Raw genomic sequence first — 9,834 nt, 5'->3', positions numbered from 1 at the left:
TTCCACATTGTGGGTGTCATGAAAGCAGATGGTGGACTCAATTAAAGTTAAGAGCTGGCAGACTAAACCCACAGGTCAAGAGAAATATTGAAGGTGCTGATATGAAAGCTTGCAATCAAACACATAACACAATTTCTTGTGTGAATGCTGTATGTCAGACATAATGCTGAGTATTGTGAAAGCATTATCTCATTTAATCTTAATGACTGGCACAGGTAAATAATGTTATTACACCTTTTCTCAGTGGGAAAAATTATCTGAGATTTTAAAAAGTTATGTTTATGATATCACATTGACTAATATAAATGAAACGCCAAGATAACAAAGTAAAAGCTTATTTCTCACTCGAATGTAAAAGTGTAAAACGGCATGGCAATTTTTTTCCACACATTTGACAAAGGATCAGCTTCAGTGTCTTGTTGCCGTGTCATCTCTGAAACATAATTTAAAGCTTATTGTACTCAGTGGTTTCCTGGTCCTTACCATCTCGGCTTTATTCCAACTCGCATGGAGAAAGGCCCAGAACTAACCCATATGGATATACCTAGCAGTGTGGGAGCCTGGAAAATAGTTTTTAGCTGGGTTAGCCAGCTGAAATTGGTCAATAATTTTGATTCTTTAAAAGAAAGTAACATTTTACTTTCACAAGACAATACCACTTAAAAACATTATTGAAATAATAGAGAATTGGAATATTGCAATAAAATATTGAACACTTTCATTTTTATTCCTAAAATGTTACAGAATTTCCAAAACATCCACTCTCTAAACATTTTAATGGGAGAGATAGCATCTGCAGAGTAATAGAAAGAAACAAGGAAGCTGAACCTCTGCTGTACAAGCTTGGGCCAGGCACCTAATTTATGTTTATGTCTCCTGTTTGCTAAATCACCATGCATGTAAACCGGAAGTGGGGAAAGACTCCTCACGTCTCCAATCTTAGGGTAAATGGTTCTTAGCATTTCTTCTTGCCCCTGGAATTGACCTGTAGTTACTGTTTTATCTGTGTTCTGTTCTGGTAAAGAAGGAGGATTTCTCTACTTCTAATAAACACATATCACAGAGCTATATCAATTTACTTAAAAAATTCCTAGCTCCAAATAGTTCTTACAGTCAGAATGTTGTTCTTAATAATCAGTCACATTTATTTTATTTTTCATATTATATTCAACCCTTAGCTAAATGATTCTGCGGCATCGTTAGTGTTAGGTAGACAGCCTGTCCTGTCCTCATCTTCTGCTATTTGAAAATCTGCCATGTATTTATTTAATCAGTGTTAGCCACACATCTCTAAACTAGTTTATCTAATCAACTTAATTTGCACACCTCAAAATGAATTTATCTGTATCTTTTGAATCCCGGATCACTAAATGATGGAGATTTTCTCATTGGTATCCCAAGCAAAAGAAGTATGACCTTTCCATTGGCATTGTTTTACTAATTTCACGCAAACTTTCCATTTTAGTTAAGGCAAAATAAAATGAACATACCTAAACGGTAATATGTAATTCCTTTTTATCTTTTCTTTCATATTTTTATCTAAAGGGGATTGTACCTGTGTCACATAAAGGCATATAAACGTTCCATATTTTAAGCTCTGATTTTACTCCAAAGTTTGTCTTAGTGACATACTTCCAGATGATAAAAATGCAAGTGATATTCTGTTGTGTTTCCTAATTTTCATCAGAAAATGATACGAACTCTTCGCCCAAGCTGACAACAAGGCCTGCCTGCCTGCCTGATGGCACTTTAAAATATACTTTGCCATATCTAGGTATAAGATAAACTCGCTGACACTTATCCTGACACCATGACTCAATACTTACTTAGATAATAGTTTTTATATAATTGAGATAGGGAACTCGATGTTTAAAATATCATAATTTTTAAACAAATTTTAATTCAACCAGAGGTACCTATATGCCTATAATTTGAAATATCACTGAAGAGCTTTAATACCCAAGAGAATTTCTCACTAAGCAAAATTTCAAAGCCTAAAAAATTAGTACCTGTCCATCATTTCTCTTTAGAAATAGATTCTTGACAAATGTTGTTTGCTTAATCTCTATCTAAAAGGCAAACAAAAAGTAAGGATAAAATTAATGGTAGTAGTATTAGTGCTGTCAGGAATATCCCATCTTCACAACAGTTTCATAAGCATTATTAGAACTTCACTGTAAATATGAGGAAACCGAGTCACAGGGTAATAGAGTAACCTGGCCAAGATTAGTTAGTTACTGTTAAAGCCACAAATAAAATATAAGATTGGGCAACATAGTTTGCACCCTAAATCATTCGGTTATGGATTGGGTCTAACAAAAAATATTTTTTTAACTTTTAATCTTCTTTCCTTTGTGGCATATGGAAGATAATGAAAGGACCATTTGAGACAAACACCTGGATGGAAAGGAAGACAAACAGGAGTACTGGAGAAAAATACCATAAAAAGCCATTTAACGTTCACCTTAGAAATATTAAATATTGTCTGTCTCCCCAGAACCTGTTGATCATTCTTCAACATTTCGTTCCTATAAATCCCATTTTTTTATTTCTAACCTATTCATCTTACAATAATAACAATGTTCCCATTATTTATTACGTTTCCATTATCTGTTGCTTGCAACATCTCCTAGTTAAGCACAAGCACTATTCACAGATTCTTTTTGAATCCTTAATAAATGATAAATGTTAAAAATGCTTAGTCCTAACACTACCTTTAATATATGCTGTTTAATATTAGCACAGATCTAGGAGCTAACACAAGCAGTATTCTTTTGACAGCATGAAAAGCATTGTAATATTTTATGATTGTGTTCAACTAATAGGGCAGCATGTTCCTGAAAGAGTGACCACTACCCAGGGAAATTAGTTATGTACAAGCACATAAGATAAATATGCTCAGCACAGGAACTTAATTGTATAATATGGAGTAAACCACGTACCATGTTCAATATTTAAATACTAATATAAACAATGAAGAACAGAACATTAGAAATATATAAATTGTACATGATCAAAGTGAACAGATACTTTACAATGCTACTGCAATTCTAGATACTTTACAATGCAACTGAAATCTCTATGTAACCTTCTTGGACTATTGAAGTTATTGATTCATATAAGTTGTACCAAGTCAATAGCCATTAAGTCTCCACATTTTTCTTCCAATGTACCTTTTGGGTAGGTCATCACCACTTTCCAGTAGTATTAGGAAAAATTATTGGAAGATATTTGGTAATAAAATATTTGCTTAGATGATAAGAACTTATACAAATAAAATAAGGAGAAGAGTATAATTTCAATCAAATATATTTAAATTCCAATTGTATAAAAATCCAATAGTATAAAACTTGATCCAGTGGTGGGCCAGGGGTTTAGCTCAGTGGTGTCACACTTGCCTGGCAAGTGCACAGCCCTAAGTCTGATTCCTGGAACCAGAAAAAAAAAAGAACTATTGTTTTAAAAATTGATCAAATAGTTTTAAAATTTCTATTATTATTATTATTACACTAAATAAGGGTGTCTATACTGTTTATACTCACAAGGCATATTGTACAATTTTAGGCTAGTTTTAAGGAAAGTGTAACACACTTCAGTGTTTCCCAAAGTGTCTCAGAAACTAAGGCTTTGAATAACTTTTTAAAGTGACAGATCTTAGGCTGGGGGTGTAGCTCACGCACAGAGCACCTGCTGAGTATGGCCTGGGTTTGATGTTTAGTCATTCTAAATATGGCCTATGAACCTCAATGGCATAGATGAATTTTCTAAAGATAGTGGAAATTCAGCCTTCTCTTTAACATATTTATACACTGTAAAGCCCCATATGTTAAGAAGGTATAGGTAACAATGACACAACCTTGTGCTTGCTCCACCTGGAGGGGGATCTTCAGAACATTATAGAACAAGGCAAAAAGCAAGGTGCCTGCTTTCCATCTGTCATCTAAATTGAGCCGAACCATAGTAATAAAATAGACCAACGAAAAACTGGAAATTGAGCTGGATATATTTTCTCTCTAAAGATAGAAAAAAGTGTTAAAATTGTTTATTAAAATTATATCAAACATTGTAGATGGGGAGGGGAGGAGGGGGTGAAGGGAGGGCAGAGGTAAGGGGAAAAAATGAGAATCAAGACTTGCCATGTAGAGGTACATGATCCCAACAATGAATGTAACTGTACTGTATCCCTAAAATGTACCAATAAACTCAATAAAATTTAAAAAAAATTATATCAAACAATATCAAATGAATGGTAAAATAATTATAGTAAATTGAGTAAAAAAATCATAATGCCTGAAAATATGTTCATGACAGTACAACATTAATTCAAACTATGGCAAGAACTGTACTGTCCCTAAAATGTACCAATAAACTCAATAAAATTTAAAAAAAATTATATCAAACAATATCAAATGAATGGTAAAATAATTATAGTAAATTGAGTAAAAAAATCATAATGCCTGAAAATATGTTCATGACAGTACAACATTAATTCAAACTATGGCAAGGGACAAAACAAATACTGCATGAAAGAAGAAATACAGAGGAAGTACCTTGGAAAGTGGAGTATCCCAATTTGACTTCATTGTTTCTAAGGATAGACATATCTGACACACAGTAAGAATACATAAATGAGCAAGTAAAAGTATTTTTAACTATCCCAATTATTTCAGTTACAATTATTACAATTCACTACAACAAAAATTTCCCAAACCTGTGATCAAGTAGCCATAAAAAATTCATCATGGTCATTTCTACCATTACATTAGGAAATCAGATAATGGTATATTGATAGCTATCATTTAATAAATCCGGATGAAATTATTTGGCCATTGAGAATGAGGAAGAATAAGAATCCATGCAAAGTTTGTGATGACATGATTATGTCACATCCCTATCAAATTGTTATACTAGAAATTGATTTTTTATTTGTATGCTGAAGATAATGTGAATTTACTTAGGAAGAATTGCTCTTTTAAAACATTGTTTCTAACTACACATTTGGACCTTGTTAAATTAATTCATTGGAAGTGTGTGTATTTTTTTAAGGGAGGGGACATGGCAGTATTTTAAGAAACATAGTCCTTCAGGTGATAAGTTCACAATTTTGCATTAAATCATAACCTTCAGGAGTGTGGTCATCATAGGTTCAATTTGTGGCACAGAAAAAAATTTAAAGATTTGTTGGAAAATCACATTATTTTATAATTAATTTTAATTTAAGTTCAATGTCTTCTTAGAAATGAGTCTTCTGTAATCCATCAAATTGATTCCTGGTAAATTTCTGTAAAAAAGATAAATAATAGTATTTTGTGAACTGTACTATATGAGAAATTTTTGGAGGAAAATAACTTCCAAATCATCCTTAAGTAAATAAACTTAACTTTTCCTTTCTGGGGAAAGTGCTATAGAAATTTTTTTTAAGTTAAAAAGATGCTAAAAAGCATGAATGAAGACATTTGGTTAATATGAGCAGATAATGAATTTTTAATGTGAAATGTTTTGCCTATCCATTCCACAAACTGTTACCTTATTTGAGTTTCTTTGTTTAAATGGCACCAGAGAGTATTTGAATAGGTTTCTGGCCAGTTTCATTATCATCGCTCAGAACATTAGGGAATGTATTCGTTATATTCTTTGACCTTTTCAGTAACATATTGAATTCTAGAATAAAACACAGTATGAGCAGCAATAATTTTCTTTCATATTATTTGAGCTATATTGCATTTCATTTTTTCTTTTATCCCAGTGAATCCATAGAAAAAATGAGCATGCTGTGTTTCAAAGAAAAATAGAAAGCATTTCTCTTGATGATAGAACACATATAAATCAATCCCCAAGTATCAGGCACAAAGGAATGCCAATAACTATAAATAAGTGGCCAAAACAATAAAGGAGACATGTTCACCGCTTTTAGATGACTACTTCTCCAGCTTTCAAATGCATGGGAAACACTTGAGAACTTCTTCAAATTCAGATACTGATTCAGGAGAACTAGAGCACAGCATGAGGGTTTCTGGTTTCTAATAAACTCCCTTGAAGCCAATACTCTTGATCAAGAGATCAGATGTTGAGAATGACAGTTTTCAGTCACCTATTTACCAAATTTCTACTGCATAGGACCACTGTTCAGATAAGAGGATAAACGAGGCCAAAAGTTTCCATCAGCATCCCTGAGAAGACATGCTATCTATATCAAGTCACTCTTACTCCGGTGGAAGGTCATGGATCTTCTTACAGACTTCTCAGCACTGTCAGTCACATAGACTCTACCAGCCTAATTGCAGAAACAGTGCCATTGCAGTCACTATTAACAAGCATGCATTCGGTAATTTCTGGGTGTAGCAAATGGTAATAAGAACACAGACAAGAAAACAACGTGACAAAGCCCTAGCCCTTAGGTTCTTAAAAATCTAGGTCCCAGAAGGCAGCTATAAATGTGAGATTGCTCAGGTCATTTGAAAAGGAATGCAGCATACAAGAGATAAAGTTATAACTGGGATGACTGGGAGAGGATGATGCTAATAAGGAAGAAGAGATACAGAGGTTATGACTACGTATAAATCTGAAAGGAAAGTGAGATTTGCTTTAAAAAAGAATATTTTCAAAATATGACTCTTCAGAATACATGTGAATCACTGTAAGCTGAATTTTTCAGTTCAAATTTGTAAAGAGACACCTTCCCCCCCAAATCTCACTTATGTATCTGGCCCACTCTGTAACATGGCAACTGCAGAAGTGATTAAAGAGGCTTCTTATTGAATGAACACTTAAAAACTATCAGACTCTTTCACCGTGCTAAAATGAGTCTCTTGTGAGCACATAAGACTTTCTTTTATGAGAATAAAGATGGTTGTAAGATAAACAAGTGGAAGGCAGTGAGTCTATGGCCTTCAGGGAAAGGAAGGACTGAAGTGAAGGGAAAAAAACATGTGAACCTACTAACAAAAAATAAAAATTGAAGAAAAAAAGAGAGAAAGGGGCCTCAAAAATGTAGAAATCAGATCCACTGAGGGAAAATTTGGAAGTGATTCTACAGACCTGGGTATTCAGGCAATGTGGTGGCTTCTATGGGTGGCTGATTATGGAATTGTTACAGACCTACATATCCTGGTATAGTGGTTTTGTTGAAAGGAAACATGGCTAAACATGGAAATATAAACTTATCAAGCACTGTTCTCCTGGGTTTGCAGAGCAAGGCACCAAGGTGCCCCGAGCAGCAGCAGAAAGAAACCCCTGCTCCTACAATCTTTATCCACACTTAAGCATCTACAGAAAATAATCACTCGAGTTGGTACTGTTTTTAACATACTGATTTGTAAAAGCAAAATTTTACCTGCCCATTTATTTAACTGAAGAACATGGCTTCAATATGCATCCACTTAGCTATAAATATCTCTAGTTTATCATTCTTTGTGGCTGAGTAGTACTCCGTTTTATAAAATAATAAAACAGATCTTTATTCAGTCATCAGTTGATGGCCATTCAGATTGTTTCCAAGGTTTAACTATATACCAATAGTTAATTAAAAGATAATTTACCTGCCAACCCACAATTAAATATTTCCACGAATTTCTCAAACAAATTAAAAATTCGGGGGAAGGCAATAAAATTAAGATACTTGGACTTTCTGCTAACATGTCATATATAAATTATTCAAAAAATTAAAGAAGATAATATTGTAATTATATATGTTTATGTAAATTACAACTCTTTTATCCACAATACATACAGGCATAGTACTATATACAGTGAGTATAAGGGGCAAAAAGAAAAACCTAGAACTTATTCTTATAAATTTTACTGTCTCAGGACCCTGTCCATATGGGTAATCCCAAAAAAGCTCCCAAGCACTTAGGGACACCTGAAATGAATAACTGCTGGACTAGTGAAAAAATGCTCATGTCCTATTTCCATCTAAAAGACTAACGACCTCAAAATTATAAGCTCTCTCCATTTTAATAAATACATTCCAGTAATCCTGAAAAAGATCATATTCCACAGAGGAGAACGTAGAACCACAGTCACTACTAGAAGGAAAAAATGAGGCTGAGAGTGTTTTAAAAAATCATATAGCAGGGAATCTTTTAATTTCAGGCAATTATGTACAATCCATTTTAGACAGTTAATTAAAATTAGCATATCTGTTGTTTATGAAAACACTGGAGGACAAAGAACACATGGGGAGACCAGTTTGCCTTAGAGCATGTTTCATCCACATACAGTTTTAGCCACTGAGAGAAAGTGTGCATACTAAACTCATTCATATCTACAAACACTGTTCTTCCTAAGGCTGCTGCCATCAAATGATATCAAATAATTAGTGAACTAAAAAGAAAGTTTCAAAGACTTATAAAACATTGGCCACTAAAGCACTTAATGACTGGCAGATGGTCAAAACTAATAGAACATTTCGAGTTAGAGTTTAACAAGTTTAAAACTAAGTGAGCACAGATTATCTTTTGGGGTTGGCGTCCAAAAATAATCTTGGAGTCATGCAATTTTTCATTTTCTGTGTCTGGTTTATATTTTCAAAGCATATCAAGTAGCAAGAGATAAGGAGACATGATGTGTTCTCTGGGCAGAACATTTGTTACATGCCAAGTTTCCACTCAATCTAAATGACTTTCCTAAAGGTGCATACTTTCAGCTGGATATTTATTTTACTCTATTCAAACTCAATATTATGTTTTCAAGCTAAGTGGCAGAAGCTATACTCTAAAGAATCTAACATGTCATTGAGATATAAAGGTAAGAGTGGGGATAAAGAGGAACAGAAAGATGGATAAAACTATGATGGAATTCCTAGACTCATATGCTTTCCAGTAGACTTCTACTAATAGGCCAAGTATGAAAGAAATTCATTTCCTTTGCCAATAATCCCTGCCTATCGAGCCAGTAGGAATTCACGCTATGTTAAGGGCCACATTCTAATCCTCACCTCCAAGAAGACTTTGCAGAACACAGATACAAATGTAAGCATCGTTTCTGGGCCTCCAAAATAGTCCATTTACATTGTGATATAAACTCAGCCTTAGTGACAACCTGCAATTATTTGCCTATTGACTATAAGCTTATATATTCTGTTACAGAATTTCATAAACACACATACAAACACACACCCTATGAATAACTGTACAGATATTAAACAAGTTTTGGAATGATATGCAATGATAACTCTAATACTCCATTCAGAATTGACTATTTCTAAAGATTTTTGTAAATGTTATGTTTTGCTACTAATTTTTCTTATTTTCTTTTGTTAATGTTCCAAATGTTTACTAGCCTCCCCACTGCCTCATTCCAGCACTGAGCACCCTAAATCATTACTTAATCGTTAAACCGTGATCATCATTATTTTAAACAAGGTGTATAGGTGATGATAAGAGATTTCCCCTAACTTCATTAAATACTTTCAGGTGGTCATTTTTAAATGTTTAAGTGTGAAATACACCGTGAATTGAGAAATGTTCAAGAAGGAGGAAAAAATTAAAGTATGTGCTGTCTTTCTTTAACAATGTCAGCCTTCGTTGGCCACCATGAAGACAGTCACTTTCAAGTCAACGATCTACCCTCCTGGGGTCTCTGGAGGACTCCACATGCAGCTACCACTTTTAGCTTAGTGACCCTGAAAATCACTCTGCTTTTGTAATCCTTCAATAATGTTTCTGAAGGCTAGCACAGTCTTGTGCATTGCTGTGGTTAAGAATTCTTTCTTCAGAAGCCGTGGGCCTAGATTCGAACCACAGACTCACAAATTTACTGAGTAGCACCATTCTGTTCCTGGACATCGCCATAGATAACACAGGGATAATAATTATTATTTCAAACTTACAG

Source organism: Fukomys damarensis, unplaced genomic scaffold (assembly GCF_012274545.1).
Source record: "Fukomys damarensis isolate Sample0158 unplaced genomic scaffold, DMR_v1.0_HiC HiC_scaffold_3, whole genome shotgun sequence".
Classification (NCBI taxonomy): Eukaryota; Metazoa; Chordata; class Mammalia; order Rodentia; family Bathyergidae; genus Fukomys; species Fukomys damarensis.
This window is presented reverse-complemented; position numbering follows the sequence as displayed.